General features: G+C 36.3%; 1 long non-coding RNA gene across 2 annotated transcripts; it reads left to right on the forward strand.

Moving 5' to 3' along the window:
• Positions 1 to 4,753: 4,753 nt before the first annotated feature.
• Positions 4,754 to 24,140, forward strand: LOC120305218. Of its 2 annotated transcripts, none has more exons than XR_005555967.1 (3): positions 4,754 to 4,915; positions 10,232 to 12,013; positions 23,836 to 24,140. It is a non-coding gene; the product is annotated as an uncharacterized LOC120305218 (long non-coding RNA). The 2 variants fall into 2 exon arrangements; XR_005555966.1 differs by lacking the exon at positions 23,836 to 24,140 and adding an exon at positions 19,911 to 20,693.
• The last annotated feature ends 52 nt before the right edge of the window (positions 24,141 to 24,192 follow it).

The raw sequence follows: 24,192 nt of genomic DNA on the forward strand, positions 1-24,192 counted from the left end.
TGCCTAGAAATAACAGGAGTCAGTAGAAACATCAGAAAATTTGTGCAAAGATCGATGGCACAATGGAAGACACAGTTGCAGATCAATGGTGAGAGGCTGGGAGAGGTTAATATCCAGAGAGGAATATTTCAAGGAGATTCATTATCACCATTACTATTTGTTATTGCACTGTTTCCTCTGTCAACAATACTGAATAACTCAGGACATGGCTATCAAACATCAAAAACATCTGCTAGACTATCCCACCTAATTCCTTTACATGGATGAATCTGAAGCTGTATGGAAAAACATCACGTGCGGGGAGGTGGAAATAGAATCGCTGCTCAACGCTGTCACGTAGTATATATAGCCAAGATATTGCAATGGAGTTTGGCTTGACAAATGTGCCACACTTACTATCAAACAAGGAAAAATAGTGAAAACTGAAGGAATCAAGATGCCCCACGAAAATAACATTAAGAGTCTGGATGAGGAAGAGGACTACAAATATTTGGGTATCCTTCAAGCTGACAATATCAAGCACACTGAAGTCAAGAAAAAGATTAGAGGTGAATACATCAAGAGAGTGAAGAAGATCTTAAAGTCCAAACTCAATGGAGGAAATACCATAAAGGCAATCAACACCTGGGCAATCCCAGTTATTAGGTACACAGCTGGAATAGTGGACTGGACTCAAGCAGAACTAAAAGCAATGGATAGGCAGACCAGAAAAATAATGACAAGGAATCATGCCCTTCATCCACGCAGTGACATTGATAGACTTTATCTACCAAGGCAAATAGGTGGGCGTGGAATGCTACAAGTACATCAGATGGTTGAAGAAGAAAAAATGACTTTGGAAGAATATCTGGAGAACAATGATGAAGATGCACTGAAATTAGTATATCAGGAAGGCTTACTAACGACTGGAGAGACCAAACTGGCCTACAAGAAAGACCAAATGAAGAACAGAATAGAGGCATGGGAAGACAAAGCACTACATGGCCAATACATTAAAAAAATAGCTGGGAAAGCAGATGTTAACAAGACCTGGCAATGGCTAAGAGCAGGAAAATTGAAGAAAGAGACTGAGTGACTAATTCTGGCTGCACAAGACCAAGCCTTAAGGACAAATGCATACAAAGTCAAAATTGAGAAGACAGCAACAGACAGTAAGTGCCGCCTCTGCAAAGAAGCTGAAGAAACAGTGGACCACTTGGTAAGCTGTTGCAAGAAGATTGCACAGACTGATTACAAGCAGCGGCATGACAAAGTAGCAACAATGGTGTATTGGAATATCTGCAAAAAATATCATTTGCCTGGAAGCAAAAACTGGTGGGATCATAAAATAGAGAAAGTCATAGAAAATGATAAAATTAAACTGCTCTGGGACTTCAGAATTCAAAAAGACAAGAACCTGCAACATAACACCCCAGACTTAACAATTGTCGATAAGAAAGACAAAAAAGTCTGGATAGTGGACGTGGCAGTGCCTGGAGATAGCAGAATAGAAGAGAAAGAACTGGAGAAGATAACAAAATACAAAGACCTACAAATAGAAATAGAAAGACTGTGGCAAAAGCAAGCAAGGATAGTACCCATAGTCATAGGCTCCTTGGGTGCAATCCCAAAACAACTGGAGCACCACTTGAACACCATTGGCATTGACAAATTCGCTATTAGTCAATTGCAAAAGGCGGCCTTATTAGGAACTGCTTCCATCCTGCGACGATATCTGTAATACCATCAAACATCCACATCTGCCTATCCCAGGTCCTGGGGAAGGACTCGATAGGTAGACAAATGCCAAATCCAGTTTGAACACCTGGCTGACTGTGCTATGATTAATAATAATAATAATAATAATAATAATAATAATAATAATAATAATAAGAATAATAATAATAATAAAGTTGGAAGGGACCTTGGAGGTCATCTAGTCAAACTCCCTGCTCAGGCAGGAAACCCTATACCTCAGAAAAATGGCTGTCCAATCTCTTCTTAAAAACTAAAAAAACCGCTTCTGGGAGGCAGGTTGTTCCACTGGTTCATTCTAACTGCAGGAAGTTTCTCTTAGTTCTAGGTTGCTTCTCTCTTTGGTTAGTTTCCACCCGTTGCTTCTTGTCCTGCCTTCAGGTGCTTTGGAAAATAGCTTGACTCCCTCTTCTTTGTGGCAGCCCCTGAGATATTGGAACACTGCTATCATGTCCCCCCTCGTCCTTCTCTTCATTAAACTAGAATACCTAATTCCAGCAGCCGTTCTTTATATGCTTTAGCTTTCAGTCCCCTAATCATCTTTGTTGCTCTTCTTCATACTCTTTCTAGAGTCTCAATATCTTTTTTACATCGCTAGATGCAGTATTCCAAGTGTGGCCTTACCAAGGCATTGTAAAGTGGTATTAACACTTCACATGATCTTGATTCTATACCTCTGTTAATGCAGCCTAGCACTGTGTTGGCCTTTTTGGCAGCTGTAGCACACTGCTGGCTCATCTTTAGGTGATTGTCCATTAGGGCTCCGAGGTCCGCCTCACAGTTACTACTATTGAGCAAGGTACTCCCTATACTATACCTGTGCATTTGGTTTTTCTTGCCTAAATGTAGAACCTTGTTTTTTTCACCACTGAATTTCATTTTGTTAGATAGTGCCCAGTGTTCAAATTTGTCCAGATCCTTCTCTATCTTAAGCCTGTCTTCTGGAGTGTTGGCTATTCCTGCCAGCTTGGTGTCGTCTGCATATTTGATCAGTTCCCCATCTATCCCCTCGTCCAAAACATTGATGAAGATGTTGAAGAGCACTGGGCCCAGAACAGAGCCCTGGGGCACCCACTACAGACTTCCCTCCATGTAGATGCGGTTCCATTGAGGACCACACGCTGAGTACGGCCGGTCAGCCAGCTATGGATCCATTTGGTGGTGATGCTGTCTACCCCACATTTTTCTATCTTGTCAAGTATTAGGTTGTGATCTACTTTATCAAATGCCTTACTGAAGTCCAAGTAAATTATGTCCACAGCATTCCTCTGATCCACTAATTTTGTCACTTGGTCAAAGAATGCAATAAGATTTGTCTGGCATGATCTATTTTGGACAAACCCATGTTGGCTTTTAGTAATGACTTTGTTTGCCTCTAGGTGTTTGCTGATTCGTTGTTTGATATCTTTTCCAGGATCTTCCAGGTATTGAGGTCAGGCTGATAGGTCTGTAATGTCCTGGGTCCATTTTTTTTCCTTTTTTGAAGATGGGAACTACATCAGCTCTTTTCCAGTCCTCTGGTAGTTCCCCTGTGTTCCAGGATCTTTGAAAAATATAATTCAGTGGTTCTGAGATCACATCTGCCAGTTCCTTGAGAACCTTGGGGTGTAAACCATCTGGTCCTGGCGATTTGAACTCATCTAGGCTGGACAAATGCTCACTTACCATTTTCTTGCCTATCTTAACTTGTATTTCTATTCTGTTTTTTATGGCACTATTTTTGATAGGTTGGTCTGTTTTTTCTCTTTGTGTAAAGACAGATCAAAAAACGAGTTAAATAGTTCTGCTTTCTCCCTGTTGCTTGTCAACTTCTTGCCACTTTCACCCACTAATGGACCAATCATTTCCTTCACTTTTTTTCTTGTTTTTTACATGTTGAAAGAAGCTTTTTTTTGTTATTTTTTACTTTGATTGCAAGCCTTAGTTCATTTTGAGCCTTAGCTTTCCTCACTTCATCTTTGCAGGCTCGGGCTATTTGCTGATATTCTGACTTAGTTATGTGCCCCTCTTTCCACTTTCTATACTTGTCTTTTTTATCTTTCAATTTGTCAGAGAGTTCTTTATGCAGCCATGCTGGTTTCTTTTGAGAGCTGTTATTTTTCCTCTTTGTTGGTATTGTGCTAGACTGGGCTTTTATTATCTCATTTTTCAAAATTTCCCAAGCTTCTTGAGTTGTTTTCCTCTTGAGGATTCTCATCCATGGAATCCTTTCCAAGCCCTCTCTAAGTTTCTTGAAATTAGCTTTCTTGAAGTCCAAGACTCTAGTTTGACTGTGTTCTATTACTTGTGCTTCCATAATGTTGAATTCCAATACTGCATGATCACTTCCTCCCAGGGTTCCTATGGCTTCAACACCTTCTATCATTTCATCTAATTCCCAGGGCTCACCGCATATGGCCAATGCAGTAGAAGGACCGGGCGCAGGGAGAATTAGATCCAAAATGGCTAATCCCCTAGTTCCCTTCTCTACTTTTTGGGAGACAAAGTTGTCTGCTAGGTTTGCCAGGAACCTGTTTGATCTTCCACTTGGTACAGAGTTTGCCTCCCAGTTGATGTCAGGGTAGTTAAAGTCCCCCATTACTATTGTGATGTGCTTCCTACATACCTTAGTTAGCTGACTAGCAAAACGTTCATCTATTTCCTCTGTTTGGTTGGATGGCCTGTAGTGTACACCTATGGCAATGTCATTTTTTCCCCTTTTATATTGATGCAAATGCATTCAAGACAATTTTTATCATGGTTGTGCTCTATTTCTGTAGAGATGTAGTTATTTTTTATATAGAGAGCAACTCCACCTCCTCTTTTATTTGGTCTGTTACTTTTAAATAATTTAAATTCCTCTAGCTGTGTGTTCCATGTGTGGATTTCATCCCACCATGTTTCTGTATTGGCAGCAATATCATATCTGCCCTCATTAACCTGAATTTCTAGTTCACCCTGTTTGCTGTTCATAGTCTGTGCATTGGTGTATAAACATTTGAGTCCTTTATGACTGGCCCTGTAAATTCCTAGAGGCTGAAGTGTTGCATGTTTTCAAGGAACAAAGGCAATACATTTCTATATAAGAAACTACTGAGAGAAATTCAAATTTGTGGCCACCTCTAATAGCTACATTTTGCTCACTGGGCTCTCACCCCTGATTCAAGCAACCACCTTTATTCCTGGCTCAGAAATGAACCTGGTAAGAGTCTTTTCTAATACCTGTATATCTTCCTTTCTTACCTCTCCTGCCTTTCAGGCCTCTCATATAATTAATAAAATGGGGTTTTTTGTCGGGGGGGGGGGGGAGGTGAAAAGAAACAAGCACACCCAACCTATACAGGTACAGTTCTTCTAAACTCCACTTTTTAAAAAGTAGCTTTTTATGAGATTGAAAATTCCCAGTTTGAAAAAACCTGAAAAGAGGAATAAGTTATGCCAGAATTATTAGAGGATTTGTTATGTGTAGGAGAAAAGAAGTACTGGGGGGGGGGTACTACTGGTGATAGGGGAAGCATCATACAAGGCCAGTCATACTTGCTCACTACTGCAAATGGAGACTTCCAACTTCATGTTAAGATAGTTCTGTAAGATATGTTGACATAATTGTTCATTACTGCTATTATTTAGAATATGTAGCTTATGTTATTTCAAATTTGATAAGAAACAGATCTAAGAAGCTGCAATATTGCACCAAAAGATTTCAAGCTAGTGATTTTTTTTTCAATTGAAAAGTTGAGAAGAAATCCTTTCATAAAAATCTAAGAAGAATATAATTGTAAAAAAAGTAAAATTTTTATCTTAAAGAAAAATATGTATGGATATCATTGAAATCAAAGCCAAGTATCTTCTACCCTCCCATCTTCACAATCACTTATATGAATGAAAAGTAGTGATGTAATGATAATCACAATTATCACAATTCCCATCCCTATAAGGAACAATGGAGTGGATGAGGCAAAGGAAAGTACAGCATAAAAGTAAGCAGTAACATATGAGGAGAATACAGGCAAAATGCAGTCCCATAGACTGAAAATCCAGTCATGTCAAAATAAGAATGCTGGCAAGAGCAGTAATGAAAATATGACTATTAAAACTTTATAGTTTACTAACAATATGATTGTCAAGACTTCCATTCAAGAGAATGATGTGACAAATTATGACATTTTAAAGAGAATGGTAGCTTCAAAGTAACAGAAGAGCTTATTATAGCCCTTAAATCAGAGCAAACACGAACAGGTTAATCGATCTTGCTTGCAAAAATTGCCCTTTAATACTTCACAAAGAGAGATCACAGTATGAGATAAAACAAGCACCCCAACTGTGTACAAAAGTGCCCTACTCATCAAAATCCCTAGTAATTAGATGTGCTACAGATCCTTCAACACATTTTTTATATGTGTGAAGGAGGAAAAAAAGAGACTACTTTTGTTTTCTTTCTTGCATGCTATTTTTCCCAGAGATAAAAGGAAACATTTCACTTTCATTTGAGACCTATAAGCATCTCAGCTTAAGCAAAAAGAATTTACTAGCTCTGTCTCTGTGCTCAGCCCTGTTACTGAATAAAAACAGCCAATCCTTTGTAATGAAATCCTTCATAATTTACTTTTATCACTACAGTAGGTTAAACCACATCAGCATGACAGAGGAACAGAAGCCAACCAGAGCAGGGACAAAAGGTCAGAGCAGTGAGAAGACAAGGGATCAGTTTTATGTTTATTATCAGAAGACAATGCCTGCTATAGTTTAGGTGAAGCTATTTTATGTCCCCAGAACAAACATCATGGGTTTTCGCCAATACACTAAGACAAGAAAGGCACTACTTTTATGGAAGTTAGAAGACAATATGGAAAAATATGGAGAGGGAATCATTCCTAAGAAATTCGTGTGTGTGTGTGTGTGTGTGTGTGTGTGTGTGTGTGTGTGTGTGTGTGTGTGTGTGAGAGAGAGAGAGAGAGAGAGAGAGAGAGAGAGAGAGAGAGAGAGAGAGAGAGAGAGTAATCCTACCAAACTCCAACACAGTGAAGTAAAGATTCTGAGGAACTGACTTAATTTATATCTTTCAGTTGAATGTCTAGATTGGAGTGCACTTATCCACTGGATATTGTACCAATTTTCTGACTCAATTCTTTGCACAAACATTTCTTTAAAAATGTCATATGTCTCAGAAAATAATTATGATTTAAATGCAAATGTTCATGCTTCTTCTTTCCTTAAATCTTAGAAAAAGAGTGAAATATACTTATGATAGGACACGTGATGAAAATTAGACAGTCCATTTATTGAAACATTGGAGGTTCATAAAATAAGGTGTGAAAGTAATGATAATATAAAAATCAGGAATGAAATATATTAATGCATTAAAATACTGATTGTCAGTTACAATATTTATTTGTTCAATTTATGTAGCCACCAATTCAACAAAGTAATTTTGGGCAGCTTACAATTCTAAATAATAAAATAATTAAAAAGAATAAAACATTCAAAAATATGATCTGAAAAGATCATTCACATGATGAATCATCCATCTGAGGGCAAACTTTCCTGATTACACTGGTCAACAAAGATTTTGTTTCTTGAATACTTTTGGGTATATCTTATATATTTTTGGCTGCTAATCATAAAAATAACCTTTAATTTAACCTATCACATACCATTTTATAATAATCTGTTTTTACAAAATGGCAATGTACACCATTTAGTACCTGTTGGCTTTGCTGCATATGTGAATGGAACATATGAAAATAGGACAGTTTCCAGGACAGAAAAATGTGGCATTTGAACCACTTATTGATCCAATAAAGATACTTTTTCTTCACTTCATATAAAACTCAGAGTGATGAAACATTAGAGTGAACATGATGAGCAAGGAAATTGAAGGTTTTTGCTATTTGAGACAGATATTTCCAAGAGTAACTGATACCAAAATTAAGAAAGGCATTTTTGTTGGTCCAGAGATCAGACATATCATCAATGATAAGCCGTTTGAAGATCTGTTAGTAGGGCTAGAGAAAAATCACCCAGAGAGCATTCAAGTATGCTATTGAGAATTTTCTTGGCAACTGCAGAACACCAAACTATATTCATCCAGTTGACAAAATGCTTGGCCACTATTTATGAGTCATGAGTTTTGAGTTTTGAAGAAACCTGGTTTATAAAAAAAATATATTGGCCAAATGTAATGAAGCCAACAGCACTATTTAGACATCAATATTTCCTTAAAAATAACAAGACATATGTATTATCTTATAAAAGCTACTAGGGTGTTACTGTGCTGAAGTACACTGTGACGTTATTTTTCATCCATCTGAAGTCAGAAAGAAATTTTATCTTATTCAAACTGTCTAGTGATCTTGTGGATTATTTCATTCTTTGTCTTCCGAGTAGCACATGATTTTCTTTATTGGCTCCAATTGTCTGCTTTGCAGAAGCCATGGACAAATACTGCACACAAGTTGTTTACTCTGGTTGTCTATGGCACACAATTACCTTGATTTTATGGGCTAATCTTTAAGGAGTAATGAGGGAAAAGTCATGCCCTGAAGTGTAAATTTTTCCATGGAATTCTAAAATAAATTTTTAATATGTATTCTTTAACCTTATACTCTGAAGACAGTTTTTCTCTTTTGTGTGTAATAATTGAATAGAGTTCCTTTTTTAAACTTGAGATATTCTATTCTTTGGTTTTCAGAAGTAAGGGTAGAAGTAATAGACTTTAGAAATAGAAATGTGCATTTGCTTTCATTTCACTGTTACTAAAATGTCTTTGTATACTACTCAAGCTGTAAGTCTTAATTACATTTGTCCCATCTTTGTAAGCTGCTTAAATAAGATATTTTGAGAGTGCTGTTTAAGAATGGCAAAACCTTGCACATGAAAATGTGGATTGGATCAAAATCTATATTATGTCTTATGTATTTAATCCCTATTATTCCAAACTGACGTATTTAACTAAACATTTTTACCATGGACCAATGAAGAGATAGGACAATATAAGGATCCAAATGTCAAGAGATGTGTTCAGATTTCTAACTTTAACCATTAGGCCATGGATTCTATGACACTTTAAATATTTCAACATGTGACTCTGCATAGCTCCTGCCACTATACTGGTTTACCAAATAAATGGATGATGGGCCAAGAACATGGCAACATTGTGAAATCATCTAAATTTTCACAAGGTTCACTTTTTCTATAAAAGTTACTTCTACCTGGAGCACAGAAATTCTTCATTGGGGAAAAAAGCCCCTATATTTAATTCATTTCATTTTTAATCTGACCAAACATGAACTCTGTGATGGATATAATTAAATTACTGCATTGTCTAGTAAATCAGACCCAGATGTGATATGATGACCTCATGAAATAAAGACCTCCCATTCCCTTAGCTCTGAAAGGGTGAATTAATTCAGCTCTCCAGCTAAATCAGTTCTTGTTACAAGTTTATAATACTGTACTGCGAACTTCATCTTTTACAGTTTATGTAAATTCTAAAACATTGAACCTCTGTACAAATCAATAAACAATATTAAAGCCTTTGTCATGATTGTTTGCATTTTCCAATTCAGGTCCTGTCCCAAGAGACTAGAAGACTTTTGTCAAACATAATTAACTCATTTAACTTAAATATAAGACACTCAATTAAAACTGTAAATTCAATGAGGTAATTTAAGAGTACCTGGAACTGTTCATGTACGTCAACTCAGATATTCTACAACCTGATCAGAGAGATATTTACCTTTTATGTGACACTGCTAGTTTTATTTTGCTACATAACAATTGTTAAATAACATTAAGATTTCTATTTTGTTATTTTCAGTTCAATTCAGTTGGGAAGTAGAAAGGGGTAGAAATGATCTTAAAATAAACAGGATATTTCTGAATGTTCCTTTATTTCCTTTAGCATAAATTAAAGGAGACATAAGAGATTTGTGAATTATAATTCATTAAAAAATCATAATCTTAGTCATAGCAGATAGGCAAATTGGCACTGGAGATGGTAAGGAAATAGCCTTATTATTTCCCAGAAGCATAGCTCTTCCCATCAATAGTATCCAAAGTTTCTATTTGTCCCATTTTCATAGAAGAGGTATTTTTAAAAATAGGGAAAAGAATATAGCCCCAACCCCTAATACAATTGTCCAATTTTGATGCTATCCTCTGCTATAAATTTGCACATAGCTGCAATTAACACTTTACATAAAATGCAGAAATCCTATTAAGGGATCTTTCACCCCATGTCTAGATTAGCTTTTAAGGATGAGACATAGTGATAAATCATACTCTAAGGAGCAAATTATAAGGAGTTTGACACTAATGAAGAATTTCTTCTCTCACACACATATGCACACAGAGCAAGAGAGAGAAAGAGAGCAAATAGTAGCTTGAGGAAACAGATTTTCAGATATGTAATAATAGATAAAAATTGCATTTAAAAAAACCAGACATATTAAGTAAAATCAGTGCAATTTGTACAATTAGCAAACCAAATATTCTTCCTTTTTTTCTTGTTATCTAGAATATTTCTGCATCAGCCCTTCATATATTGACGTCTTCAGGCAAAGTTCCAATAAGAAGAATAGGCACAATAAAATGTAACACAAAGAACAAAAATCTGCACTCTACAAACTGTATAGTAAATGACAAATTGGAGGACAAAACTAAGGATTGTGACAAAGTCAGCAACTAGATTCACATTCAGAACACTATGACAATAAAGTCTTTTTCTTGGGTCTTTCCACAGAGAATTACCAGCATTATATGATAGTTTGAAACTTTCAAGATCATGAAAACAGTAGCTCTCTATTTTATTACCTTCAGAGCACTGCCTTGTCTTGTGGCAAAGTGGAATTCTGCTCTATTGCCATATTTGACAATTCTCAGACATAATATATTTAGAGAATACATCTAGAGTTAGTATTGCTAAGTCTGGCTGAGTGAGATATGATTGTATTTAATTCCATCATGTGACATTGCTGTAAGTCTAGATCCACTTTCCTGCTGATAATTTATTGAAGTCAGTGGATCTAACTACTGAGTACATATATTGGATTGCATTTCCCAAAGTGGTTATTTTGCCACTAATGTCAGAACCAAAAAGAGCGTATCATAATTTTCCATTTTCCATTCAATTATTTTACTCATTAGAAATACATATCTCATTATCCTGCCAGAATGAAGGATATTTAAGTCCTATCAATTTTATCATGAAAGTGATCTGTGTAAATCACTCCTAATGAACTCTGTAGGACCTTGCAAATCCTTCTCCTTGACTGGATTGTACCCAGCTGAATCAATGAGCACTTGGCAAAATAAAAGAAATAATCACAGTGAAATGCTGAGTATAAAGGGCTGCATTATTATTTTGCACAATCATTTTTTTTCTGAAGAGAACAGTGAAACATAATACTATTCTTTCAATATATAGTCCAATGTTTCTCTATCTGAAGTCACCTTCCATTATTCTTACATGAGCAGGTTATTTTAAAATCATCTCATGCACTCAGAAATCATGTTTTTGAAAAAAAGAAAGAAAGAAAGGAAATTGAAACTGGCGAGAAATCAAATTGTAAAATGCTGGATAGGTCAAAGTAGTAGAAGTTGCCATCCTCTTTCCAAGATTATATGCTAAAGTATTGCATAACATATAAGATTTCCCCAACCTTCTTTTTTTTCTCTTAATAACTTCAATGCATCTGCACAATATTGCTTTCACAAGTCCTTTTAAATGAAATTGCAGAATCAGACAGAATTTTCAAATATAATCTCAGCCAAACCATGCTCTAACGGCTTCAATGGCCCAAACTTGTATTTTTTTAGAATTCCATGTGCAAAAACGAAGCAGCTGTTATAAAGAACAGTTTAGCACAAACCATATTTTTTTCCAGGAGAACCACCAAAGAGCTGCCAATTAACTAAGACAGAGAGTACTCTTGTCTGCTTCTGAAGCAGCTACCATTGCTTCCCTTAATTATAAAGCCAGAAGTACAGCAGGGAATAACACTGCATTAAATTTAAAAGTGGCATCAGCCAACCATGCAAGTCACTCAACAGACTCCTAGTTTTGCTTTAGAAAAAAGAAAAAGAAAAGAATACCATCTGCATGGAAGTTGATCTTTGAAAGACCCAGAACTGTAAACTCATCAACTAGGCAACATTAATCACCTTGACTTTGTTTGAAATGGTGACACTGGAAGAGTCTGAAGTAAGCCTGGAGAGGCAAAAGCTAAGGCTAAGGAAACAAACAAGCTTCACTTCAGCCATAATGGCCCAGTGGAAGACAGAGAAATCTTCTGCACAGGTAAATATATTGCCCTGGCGAAGCATGGAAAGGATGGGGGAGGCAGGAAAGCCAGCAAGCCAAATTGGAGTTGTGTGGGATTGACAAATAGCCAGATCTGATTACTCAGAAAAGGTAGGAAGCAATAATGAACAAGTAAGTTTATAAAAACCATTAACAGGGAAAGATTTAAGAACATTTGAAGTGAGTCAACTTCCTGGTGCACCAGGTTATATAAGCATTTTTTTTTCCTAAGAAAATAACTTAAATCAAGTAGAATTGCCGGCATCTGTAGATGATTTTATATTGGCAAATCTACTCCTATAATCAAATTACAAACTCTTGCAGTTACCCAGGTTGTTGTTTTTGTTTTTGTTGTTTGTTTGTTTCTTTGTTTTTTACTTCATTTTTTATGATCCTTTTTTGGGGAAGTTAAAATAAGAATTATGTTCCGATTCAGTAAGAATTAGCTGAAGTGAAAAGACTAGAAATAATAGAGACTAGAAATAATAGAGGAGAATAAATATGGAAAGGTCAAAAGTGAAAATATGTGTATAATAATGTATAATGATAATAATAATAATAATAATAATAATATGAATTATTCTTAGTAAGAAATAGAATATGAAGGAAGAAAAATGTAAATAAGAAACAACGGGGCAATAAGGACAAATATTCTAAAGAAGAATAAGGGGGGGTAATGTAAATAATAGAAGATTACGGTTATGTAATCGCTGTTAAAAAAAGGGGAGGATATATACTGTGTGTGTATGTGTGTTATGTTTTGCTTTGCTTTGTTTTGTTGGTTAAAAAGAAAGAAAGAAAGAAAACTTCTTAGATTGGAAGAACTTCTCTTCCTTTTGGCACCAGTAGCAAAGTTGATATCAGTGCTTAATAAGAAAGCTCTTACTGCAGCATAATAATATCATACAAATTTTGGGAACGCATTAAAATACTTATGGTGTGTGAGAGTGTGTGTAATTATTCTTATTCTAAGTGAATTAGGGAAATGTTCCTATTTGCTCATATGAATAATACAGGTTAATATAAAAATTAAAGTCTATAGCTCTACATTTTTCAAAATTAACTGCCAGTGTTGCTAGTCATTGAGAAACCTTATTTACTTCAAAAAGCCAACCAAATATTATACTCAAGTGCTTGGGATTTTGATTAGCTCATCAGAGATGAGGCACTTTCTAGAATTCAGACTTCATCTTTTCTTTAGAATATTAAATGTGATAAGGAATATGACCAAATACTGAGCATGCTGTATGGTTTTGAATGATGTAGCTTACATTAGGTGGTATTCTTGAGCAGGGATTGGACTAGAACAGACATGTCAAACTTGCAACATCACGTGATGTCGCGCAATGTATCAGATCTTTTTCCCCATTGCTGGCAATGGGGTGGGCGCAGTTTCCCCGTGACGCATCCGACCCATGGGCTGGCAGTTTGACACTCCTGGACTGGAGGTCCAAGATCCCTTTCAATTCTTTCAACTAAAAAATCTCTAAGACCACCCCCACTGATGCTGACAGGGCAAGCCACCAAACTATAAACAAACAGCAAACAGCACTCCTTACTATCACTGATGATGTTAGCTAGTTTGGGTAATACAACGTCTGCAAAAAAACGAGCAAGCTCAGAGAGTATCAAGGACCCCTCATGTCAACCCTGAGCTACAAATATTCTTCTTTATTCATTTCTCCACTGTAAATCAAAATTCATCCATGTCCTAAGCTGCAGCCCTTCTTTACTACTTTGATTTACTTTAAAATATTCTATATCCTACCTTGTCCCTGATAGAGTTTGGGGCAATTTACAATGAAACCTACAATGCAAGACTTAAAAAAGAAATGCCATTATTTCAGCTGTAACAAAATGTTAGGTATTAAAACATGAGAAACTGCAATAGAAAGCTAAACAATGCAGCAATAAAATGATTTAAATGTTTCAGAGGATTGAGATATATTAACCCCAACACATACCATTCTTCAGTTCCCTTTCCCCATTTCTTTATATGGTTCAGGATGTTTCAACTTCCTAATCAGCTCATCTCTATTGCCATAGATCTACCTTAGCCAGGGTTAGGATTCTACATTTCATACCATTGCATAAATGGAGTAAGTTAAGTCTTATTGTCCTGTTCCAGTGATGGCAAACCTTTTAGAGACCGAGTGCCCAAAAACTGGTCCCACCCCCGCTCCACCCCCACCCCGTCTGCCTGCAGGGCCACTCACCATCTCCAGGGCCCGCCAAAGATCATCCAGCAGCACCATGGCAGCCACGCCCTCTGCCCGTGCCTCGCACTATCAACTGTGCATGATGGGGCATGAAGGCAGAGTCTTGTCTATGCTGCCTGGCTGCCATGTCCTTGGCTGCACTGCTCCACATGAGCCACGCTTGGGGGAACCTCTTCTCCAGGAGGGCTGCTGGTGAGGGGGTCACGGGGGAAAGCAAGGCTTGGGCAAAGGCACGTGTGCCCATGGAAAGGGCTCCGAGTGCTGCCTCTGGCACCCGTACCATAGATTCACCACCACTGTCCTATTCAATCGTACCATGCTGTTCTATATTTTTTTCAGTTTCCCATTGTCCTATGATATTGAATACAGATTTTGGATATGAACCTGAGGGCCCAATGGAGGGATGTCATTGTGGAGGTGGTTAATGGACTGAGATAAGATCCCACCTCCTCACCCTGTGCTTCTTCCTCCCTCCCTTCCCTCTTTGTCCATCTTAAACCAGTTTTAGTATTACTATTTATTCTTTTAATGCTGTAATATCTTATATTGGTGTTTTATTGATTGTAAGCTGCCTAAAGTAGCCTTTAAGTAAGATGGTGACATATGATAAATGAATGAATGAATGAATGAGTGAGTGAGTGAGTGAGTGAGTGAGTGAATGAATGAACAAACAACATGTTTTTTTAAACAATTTTAATGGACACTTCTGGTCTCATTGCCCTGAATGTTACATTTCATGGGATAAACACATGGAAGAGAACTATTTAAGCTGCACCCATGACCTATTATATACTATTACCAGTAAAAGCTGCCATTAAAGGCATGCCACCCTCATGCCACAACTAAAGTGTGAGAGTGAGACACAGAAGCTATGGAGCTATACTAAATTGTACGTATTGTATTACATCATAACTATCCAGAAAACATCTAGGCTCCCACTTTTACCAAAAGCATCTGCTTCCTTTTTTTTCTGAATACAGTGCAATAATTGATAGGAGTCTTATAGGAGTGCACTATTTGAGATCCCAAATCCCAGGATGATCATACCATGAGACAGTGCTTTTTTTCTAAAAAAAAAAAAAAAAAAAGGTGACAGAACTCCCACATGTCATACAACCTGCCTTGCCTACCCTACAAGGTTCCATCTGAAAAAGGTGCCGGAACGCCAGTCTGGGCGTTCTATGACAAAAAAAAGCCCTGCCATGAGAAGGTAGACAACATGAGGATTGAAAGTTTGGATGCACTTCCCAAGCTGCATCCAAACTTACCACTGGAATCTAATTTGTAATACAATGTGTTTAAAATTAATACATTAAATTAGTGTTATTTAATTTGTAATAATGAAATGAAACGCAATTTAACTCTACTTAAGTATAAAATTCAAATTAAGAAAAATTTAAGTGGTTCTTCCTGCCCCACTTTGTTTATGCCATATTGTCAACTACTTTTTGGAGCAGGCATACTAGGAAACTGTCCAAAGGCCAATGTTATTTTTCTCCCTCTAAAGGTTGTGGAGCAGGATATTTTTTTAAAATTGATGGTTTATTAAGTAACATGAAACTTAATAAATTTATTTCTACTAAAAAATCATTCTCCAGCTTTTGAGTTCTAAGAAGAGAGTAGAAAGAGAAGTAAACAAAATGTATTTGTCATTTATATGCCAACATGTTTGTATGGCACTTCCTAAACCCACTGAATATCCCAGTCAGGTTTCACTGAAAACTAAAGTAAATGTAACTGGTAGGTGAATTATATGCTTTTGCTAGTGCATAGTTCAAAAATACACTAATAAAAGCCAGTGTTTTTGCTAATTAAATTTACTAATTATTAGAAGTGTTTGCTGCTGAAATCACTTATTGAACTTGAATGAAAGCAGGCCTCTTGAGAGCTTGTTGAGAAATGAATGTATTAAAAATATAATTGGTTTTAAAGCATGTTAAATTATTTTTTTTCCTCATGATTTACTGTATGCTGTATGATTTCTAGTCACCTTAATGTTGTGGGATTTTTCTTCCTGCTTGTAGTCTGTTAATAAGGTCTTCGGAAAAGGAGCTGATTCTCTTTGCAGAATTTCAGAGTCCAAATTAAAGTTGAACAGCAACGTTTCTGTCGAATTGCTTTGGGAGATGTAGGTCTTCTGAGATAGTTAACTATGAAAAGCCCGTCCAATCCTTTTGGATTCTTTCTTTCTTCTTTCTTTCTTTCTTTCTTTCCTTCTTTCTTTCTTTCTTTCTTTAGAAAAATTAGGTGATATCTGACAATGAATCTGTACGCTTAGCTACAAAGTCAGGACTTTTAGACTTCAGGCATTTCTACAACTTTTGAACTACAACGCTCTAGTTATATTATACCAGTGAGCGGGAAGTGATTGTTGTTGTTGTTGCCCCAATTACAATGCAGCCAAAATTTTTATGTCTGCCATTTATAGGAGAAAGGGATTCGGGGTGGGGGGATTAAAAAACAAAATGGATGTGATAAGTTATGGAGGCAACCCCATCACTTCTTTTTTAATTTATTTCTATTAATGAATATAGCAACCAAGCAAGATTAATAATACATCACTGATAGGGTAGAATACTCTATTAAAATCAAATAAATTTAAGGAGAAGAAAAAAGAAACAAAGGAAAAGAGAAACAAGGCACCACGTTATAATAACATCAAATGGATTTAATCTTTAATCTTCTTATTAAATCTAAACTAGAAACAAGATATTGTTCCATCTTTTCATTTTTAAATAAAATGACATTGATAACACATAGCTTGAATCCATTCTTAAATATCAGCAGTATAGATTTCTTTCCAACTCTGTAAAATACTTATCTTTGCCAAGCTCTAGGCATAACAGCCAGAATTCTTAATAAGTATCAATTCCATATTTTAAGAGCATAACATCGCATCATATTTTTAACTATTACATTTTCCCAAAGCTATATTAAACACTGTATATCATAACTTGAAACCAAAATATGTCATGACTGGACAAGACCAACTCACATAAGCCAGAAAGCCCTCAGAAAGCTTACAATGCTCTATCACTTCTTGAAATGATGATAAAGCATTATTTTCTCCCTTGTTAAATAATGAAAAGACCAGTGAAACATTTGCCACTTCAGATTGCTCAGACACAGAGGCATTTTAAAGAGAAATCATCCCCAAGCCAGCAGCATTCCTCCACTTTTGAAAGCAAAAAAAAATCTTCTGCCTGCTCGCACAATTGTAGATACCGTATATTCCGGCGTATAAGACGACTTTTGAGAGCGTTGAAATAGGTGCCGAACTCGGGGGTCATCTTATACGCAGAGTCGTCTTATACGCCAGAAATAATGGTAGTTTCCAGAGTATAAGATGATTTTCTAGGCATGCGACTCGGCGTCAATCGTCTTATACGCCAGAAATAATGTAGTTTCCGGCGTATAAGATGACTTTTTAGGCATGCGACTCGGCGTCGATCGTCTTGCGATTCTGTGTCAAAGTTGGGGGTCATCTTATACTCCGGGTTGCCCTATATGCCGGAATATACGGTACTACAAAAGCTCTGTTAGAGATGGTTTGAGAGAAACTGACTAGGCTTCTTTTCTGTAGACAGCTTCTGTGATCCTCAGAATATCAAGATGGCATGGGATATCCTGAAGTTATAAGAAAAATCTACAGTTTAAAGCTTATCTTAGCTAGTGAGACAATCATTGGGTTTTTGACATGCATATGGAATTCAAAATATATCACCTTTCGTTCTGAACATCATTCCAGGAGATAGCACTTCAAACAATGGGCAAGGCTTGACAAGTCTTAACCTACATTTTATTACATTTAAGGTAATAAAACATCTATTTTGTGTTAACTCATGATATAGGTTCCCCTTATATATAATAATTTTCCTTTTTTTCATCTCAAAAATCACAATATGGTAGCTTTGGGATGGGGTATGGAGGTCATATCCACAGTGACCTGGAATCACAGGGTTGGGCAAGGCCTGTATTAAATTGCCTTGCTCTACAGACAACCACTACCACCTGACATGAAAATATAGATCCATTGTTAAATTTGTTCAAATTTGCAGATCCTACCTACCTGTCTGTCCTTCTGTCTGTCTAATACCTACCATCTAGTTATCTTTCTATCACCAGAAATGGCAATCAACCTACTTTATTAGAGGGTTGAAATTAAGAATTTTTTTTATCTAAAAAAAAAAACCTAAAGCAATTTAGGAACCTATAATTATATAAAAAATTGATTGACACACATTCAGATCTTTGCATTTGCATAGCTTATAGCATGTAATTAAATGGAGATTAATATGCAGCTGACTCTAAATGGAAATTAATATTAGATATGTCAGCTTTTCACTATTATTTAACACTGAATTCCTCAACTTAGAAACCCTTCCAAAATATGTCGCTAAATAGCTACTGTTTCAGAGAAATATTCTCTTGCAGGATTTTTCTAAGGAAAAGTACATTAAGCCAAATATTCAAATATTGTCTGGCAAGCAATATCAGTTTGGCCCTTAATGAACTTGCAAATAAATGTTTGTCTACTCCAGCACCAAATGCACAGATGCTTATTCTTAGCTATCTGTGGATGTCAAAGTCAACGTGATTTATTAACTTCCATTGAAACTTCTTTTCAATGTGAAACAAAGCTGGCAGAAAAGCGCTACTTTGCATGCAATATTATGATGAGAACATTAACCCTATAATTTTTATAGTTTTTTATATGCATTCAGAAAGACAGTTAAATGTCTTCATTGGAAAAAAGTTGAAAGAAATTATTTTTCTCTTTTCCCTTATTTGGCATGATTAAAACTGTTCCTCACAAGTTGTACTGTATGAGTAGTGATAATATTAAATTCCACAAGTCCTAAGATCCATATGGAAAGAGCAATATTGTGAAGGAAATGTATATATTGTAAATATCCATGATAATTTGAATTGTTAAGCATGTGGAAACCACAAAAGAGGGTCCAACTTTCAAAGTCTGGCACCCAGTGGTGGGATTCAGCCAGTTCGCTCCACTTTAGCAAAACCAGTAGCTAATTTTTTGTTGCCCAGGCCCAGAATGGACTTCCAGAAGAGAACCCCTTGTTCATATATCTGAATCCCACCACTGCTGGCACCCCTCTTGTTCCCCATGATTTACCATATGCATGGAAGACTGCTTTGAGAAGAAGGCTATATTCACATGACAAAAGGAAAATCTGAAATTGCATTCTATCATTTCCTTTTGTTTTTAACAGTTCTTGAAGAGAATAAAAGTTGAATGATCTTTTAGAGTCCTATTTTGCACAACAACAATGTTCATTCAAGATATAAATCCAATAAGGCACATTGCCTCCAAGCAGGTGGGATCAAGGAGATGCTTAACACATTCTGTAGACTAAGTAGAGTTTGTTTATATATATATATATATGTGTGTGTGTGTGTGTGTGTGTGTGTGTGTGTGTGTGTGTAATTTGTAAATAATTTGTATTTATATAGTGCTATTCTCAGACTTATCCTGATGTTCATTTTTTGAAAGCAGAGGAATTTGCTTGAAATCTGTTTTGCTTATGATCTTGTGATCTCTACTGTTGTTAAACTCTCTGTAATTCAGTTTGCTTATACAGATATACAGTTCATACTTTTCTCTTAAAATTAAAGCTATGAAAAGTTCACAGGGAGCTAATTTTGTCTTTCAGATTGGCAGTCTCCAGGATAATGCTTTCAACAAGGAAATGTTAAACCAGGACCTGTTGCCCTCTTCAATGATTTTCTGGAATTAGAGAAACACCAGCTTACCCTTTCATAACTAAAAGGAAGTTCAAATTTGCATTTCTGAATACATTTCTTTATGTGAGGCTCCATAGGATATTCTGGGATATTCTGATCCAAGGGCTGCAGTTTTCACACTCCCCTTAGTCAAATAAATCGGTTTTGTATTCCAACATATCACTTTCTCTAAAAAGTAAAGCAAAGAAAATCTCTTCCATTTATAAACAGATATTTAAAGCCTCAACACTCAGTTATGGTCAAAAAGAAATTCCATTAATAGCTACCAGAAACCACAACACATATATTTTAATTCTGGTCAGATAAGTTCAGTTTATATTTCTTCTACTGACTTTTATAAAGTGTAATCTTTAATCCCACCAAATGATGTCCCACAAGTTGATTTATCATTTTCTATTTGTCTTCTTTTAGGAAAAACTTCAGTAGTTTAACACATCCTCTTTGTAAATCCAAGATAAGAAGGCTTTCCAAATCATTACTCTGATTTATTATTTGTGTGTCCTGTTTAGTTATTAAGACAGCGGTCATTCATATGTAAATCCATTGTGGCATACTTTTCCATATCATTCTTGTAGTCAGGCATTCTTAAATCCATTTTCAAATCCATAGCATCTTTTTTCCATTTCATTCTTGTAGCCTGGCATTTTTTTTTAAAAAAAAAAATCCATTTTCAAATCCACGTTCAAATCAGCCTAAATCTCTATTTTACCCAGTAATCTCTGTTTTTTTTCTTTTATATCCTCTGTTAAATCCATTTTAATAGTAGCAGACAATCTTGTAAGTAATTGCTGAATATATTGTTCCCAAACAACTTTAATTTCTTCTATAGTCAAATAATATGACTCCATTGTATTAATGGGTCTCTTCTCCTCTAATTGTATCCTTAGTTCTCTCAGACTTCCTTTAATCAACCTTCAAAATTCCCCCTCACCATATGTTTATTTTCCAATCAATAAAACTTTCCCAGAGGAGGATTTCTTACAGTTAATTTTAAAATCTTTATGTATTCTTTCATAAAATTTTAAACACCCCACAGGAAATACTCTTTCAACTCCATCCAGCCTTTTGCAACATCAATGTTCTAGTCCCTTTTTTGCTATTTTCCAAACATTAAATGTTTTTATTTTAGTCTTTAAACTGACAGAAACAGTTTCATCCAGGATAAAAGGAATCTCCCCTGGCATGATGAACGTTCTTAGTATACAGAAAATCAATAACTGTCAATAATCACTGTGGATAATGAGATGGGCAACATATAAATTTAATAAATACATGAATAATAAGAAACTTCTTAAAGTAGTTAAGAAAGAAGGTGGGCAAAGCCAGTGCTTATTGGAAGGTGCCAGACCACAACTGGATGATCTTCTCCCTGCTCCCAATGTTGTCAAACCTGAGGAGATTGCTATTTTATAATCTCTTTACAGGTATGCTCTATACAGAGCAAACTTGTGGGTGGTCATAGTCAGGGCCTTTTTTGTCACAGAATGCCCAGAACAGAGTTCCGGCACCTTTTTTGGATGGAACCTTGTAGGATAGGCAAGGCGGGTTTTATGACATGTGTGAGTTCCGGCACCTTTTTTTTTTTTTTTTTTTTTTACAAAAAAAGCACTGGTCATAGTCAACTTCTTGATCCAGAGTGGAGTTCTGGGAAACAGGTCCATTCACTGAGTTCTTTTATTACCATAGTCATTGGCTTCACTCTCTGGAGCTATCTTCAACCCACCATTGCTTTCCTGGAAATCTCCTAGTAAAAGTAGTTTTAGAGTTAAATGGCATTGATTTTTAATCTACTCTACAGGGATAACAATTACTATTCACTTTTGCTGTTGAAACCCATATCGCTGCTAGAATTCAAGGCAGCAAATATAGCAATAGCACTTAGACTTTACAGCACTCTCTGGGCAATATGTCAGCATATTGCCCCCAATAATCTGGGTCCCCATTTTACTGACCTCAGAGTCAACCTAGAGCCCATCAAAATCAAACTCCACGCTATGGGCAGAGTTTCCCTGCAATGCTGCATTGTAATCACCCAGTATTGTTTCCTTCTCCATTTTATCCTCACCACAGTCCTGGAAAATGTATTAGGCTAGGCCAGTGTTTCCCAAACTTGACAATTTTAAGGCATGTGGACTTCAACAATGCTGGCTGTGGAATTCTGGGAGTTGAAGTCCACATGCCTTAAAATTGTCAAGTTTGGGAAACACTGGGCTAGGCCAAAAGTTATCTATTGAATTTTATGGGTGAATAGGGATTCAAATCTGGTTCTTCAAGACTCAATGACAATTATCTTACCACTGCATATGTTCTCATTCTCTAACAAGTGAGCTGGTATCCTGGAGTTCAAAACTGACCTAGTGCCAAGAAGAGAAATTAATCTTATTTTCTACCAGTTGACATTCCTTTGGGTGAAGGAGAATTTATTTTGGAAATTCTTCCAAAGAAAAGAGGATTTCCAAGAAATGCTCATGAGGGAATTTGATGTGCTTGCACTAATTAATTACAGTGTCCAGGGGGTGGGCATGATTGATTTTTCTTCACTATCATCTCTCCAGGGGTGGGCAACTTCTCTGGATTCAGTTAAAACTCAGTAAAAGACACAGAAGCAAAGTCCACATTTTCATTTTTTTTTCAATAATATTACTTTAATGATAAAATGGAATCTTGTTCTTGAGAAATTTGGGTATAATTTTTCCTTCCTTGGAAAAGACCCTTCCCGCCTGGTTCTACTGTGGGTCCATTTCTTGCTTTGTGTAATTGCTGCCTTTCTGATGATTCTGTGAAAGTTAACTAGCAATAGTAGCTGACTGTCCTGGGAGCCTCAATTATTGCTCCTTGGTAGTAAAAGAAATCCCTTTTCCCAGTGGATAGGAAACTCTCTGTATCTTCGGGAGAATTAAAAAATATGCTGCTGTTGCTGTTTCCACTAATAAGTACTGTGGGAAGCAGACAACTTCAGACTCTATTAATTTTTAGTGTGGCTGCTACAGCTAAGCAGAATATCATGCAAGCATCCTCAAACTTAACTGAGTAAGACGGTATCAATGCACAGCTAAATCTGTTTTTAAAAGAAAACTCCCATTTTATAGCCCCACCCTATATCCCCTGTAGGGCTCTTTCAAAGGGAGCTGATGCAAATGTAACTGAGGATGATTAATAGAAAACAAATTGAAGAGTCATTCATCAACCTGCCTGGCAGTGGGGAGGAGGACACAGAAACCGACAAGAAAATTTTAAGTCCTTTGAATTTGGTGTTGGATGAAAGCAAAAGCAGGAAAAGACGGAAAAATTCATGAATATGCTCCAGTTAATCTGTATGCGTGCTGCAGTGCTCTGTAGTTTGGATCCATTGAAATCTGAAATTCCCTTCCCTGTTGATGTCAGTTAGTTAGCCAAGATGGTGCATTACATTTATGATCACCGCACGGCACATAATTTAGATTTATCTCTTTAGGGATTCAGCTCCACCCCCTGCTAGCTAATATGCTCACCATGTTTAATGATGCACAAAATTTCCCTGAGTACAGGTTATTTATCTTTATCAGGGCTTGCTTTTGGCTGGCTGTCAGTTATCAACAAGAATATTTGTTCCTAAATGGTTTGTGCTCATCCATATTCCAGTGCAATCCAGAGGCCCATAGCATCATTAATATTTGCAGTAAAAGTGCTTCAGATCTTCTGATATATTTTAGTAATCCTGATTTATGAGCCCTAGGTAGCTCTCCTTTTGATTCAAGGATATGAATGTCTTGACAAAAAATAGCAAAGAATCTATCCAATATAAGAAAGCAAGTTGATGTATTTTGTTGTTTATTTGTTTGTTTTTCTCACCAGACATACAGTGACCTCTGTAGGATTATGTGCACATAAGCATGCCTAGAATCAAGATTGAAAATGGGAAAACCTTCTTTCCCCCACTCCACTCTTAACACACCCACCCCAGTTACTTCTCTACAAAGGCAGATGTGTCATTTTCACAAGGATAGAATTTATTTCTTATTCAAAGTATCTGGCTGGCTTGCTGCTGAATGTGGAACTGGATTTTTAATCAAAAAAGTGAATTGTGGCATGCAACTATACTCATTATCCAGAACTTTGTGCCACTGCTAATGTATCCATGCAACTATTTGGAGACTCAATGCTTTTATTTGGAACACTTATGCATAACTGTCTGCATCCATATTTTTACAC

This window comes from Crotalus tigris, unplaced genomic scaffold, assembly GCF_016545835.1.
Source record: "Crotalus tigris isolate CLP2741 ecotype Arizona unplaced genomic scaffold, ASM1654583v1 scf7180000017666.379230911805:20528666, whole genome shotgun sequence".
Taxonomy (NCBI): Eukaryota; Metazoa; Chordata; class Lepidosauria; order Squamata; family Viperidae; genus Crotalus; species Crotalus tigris.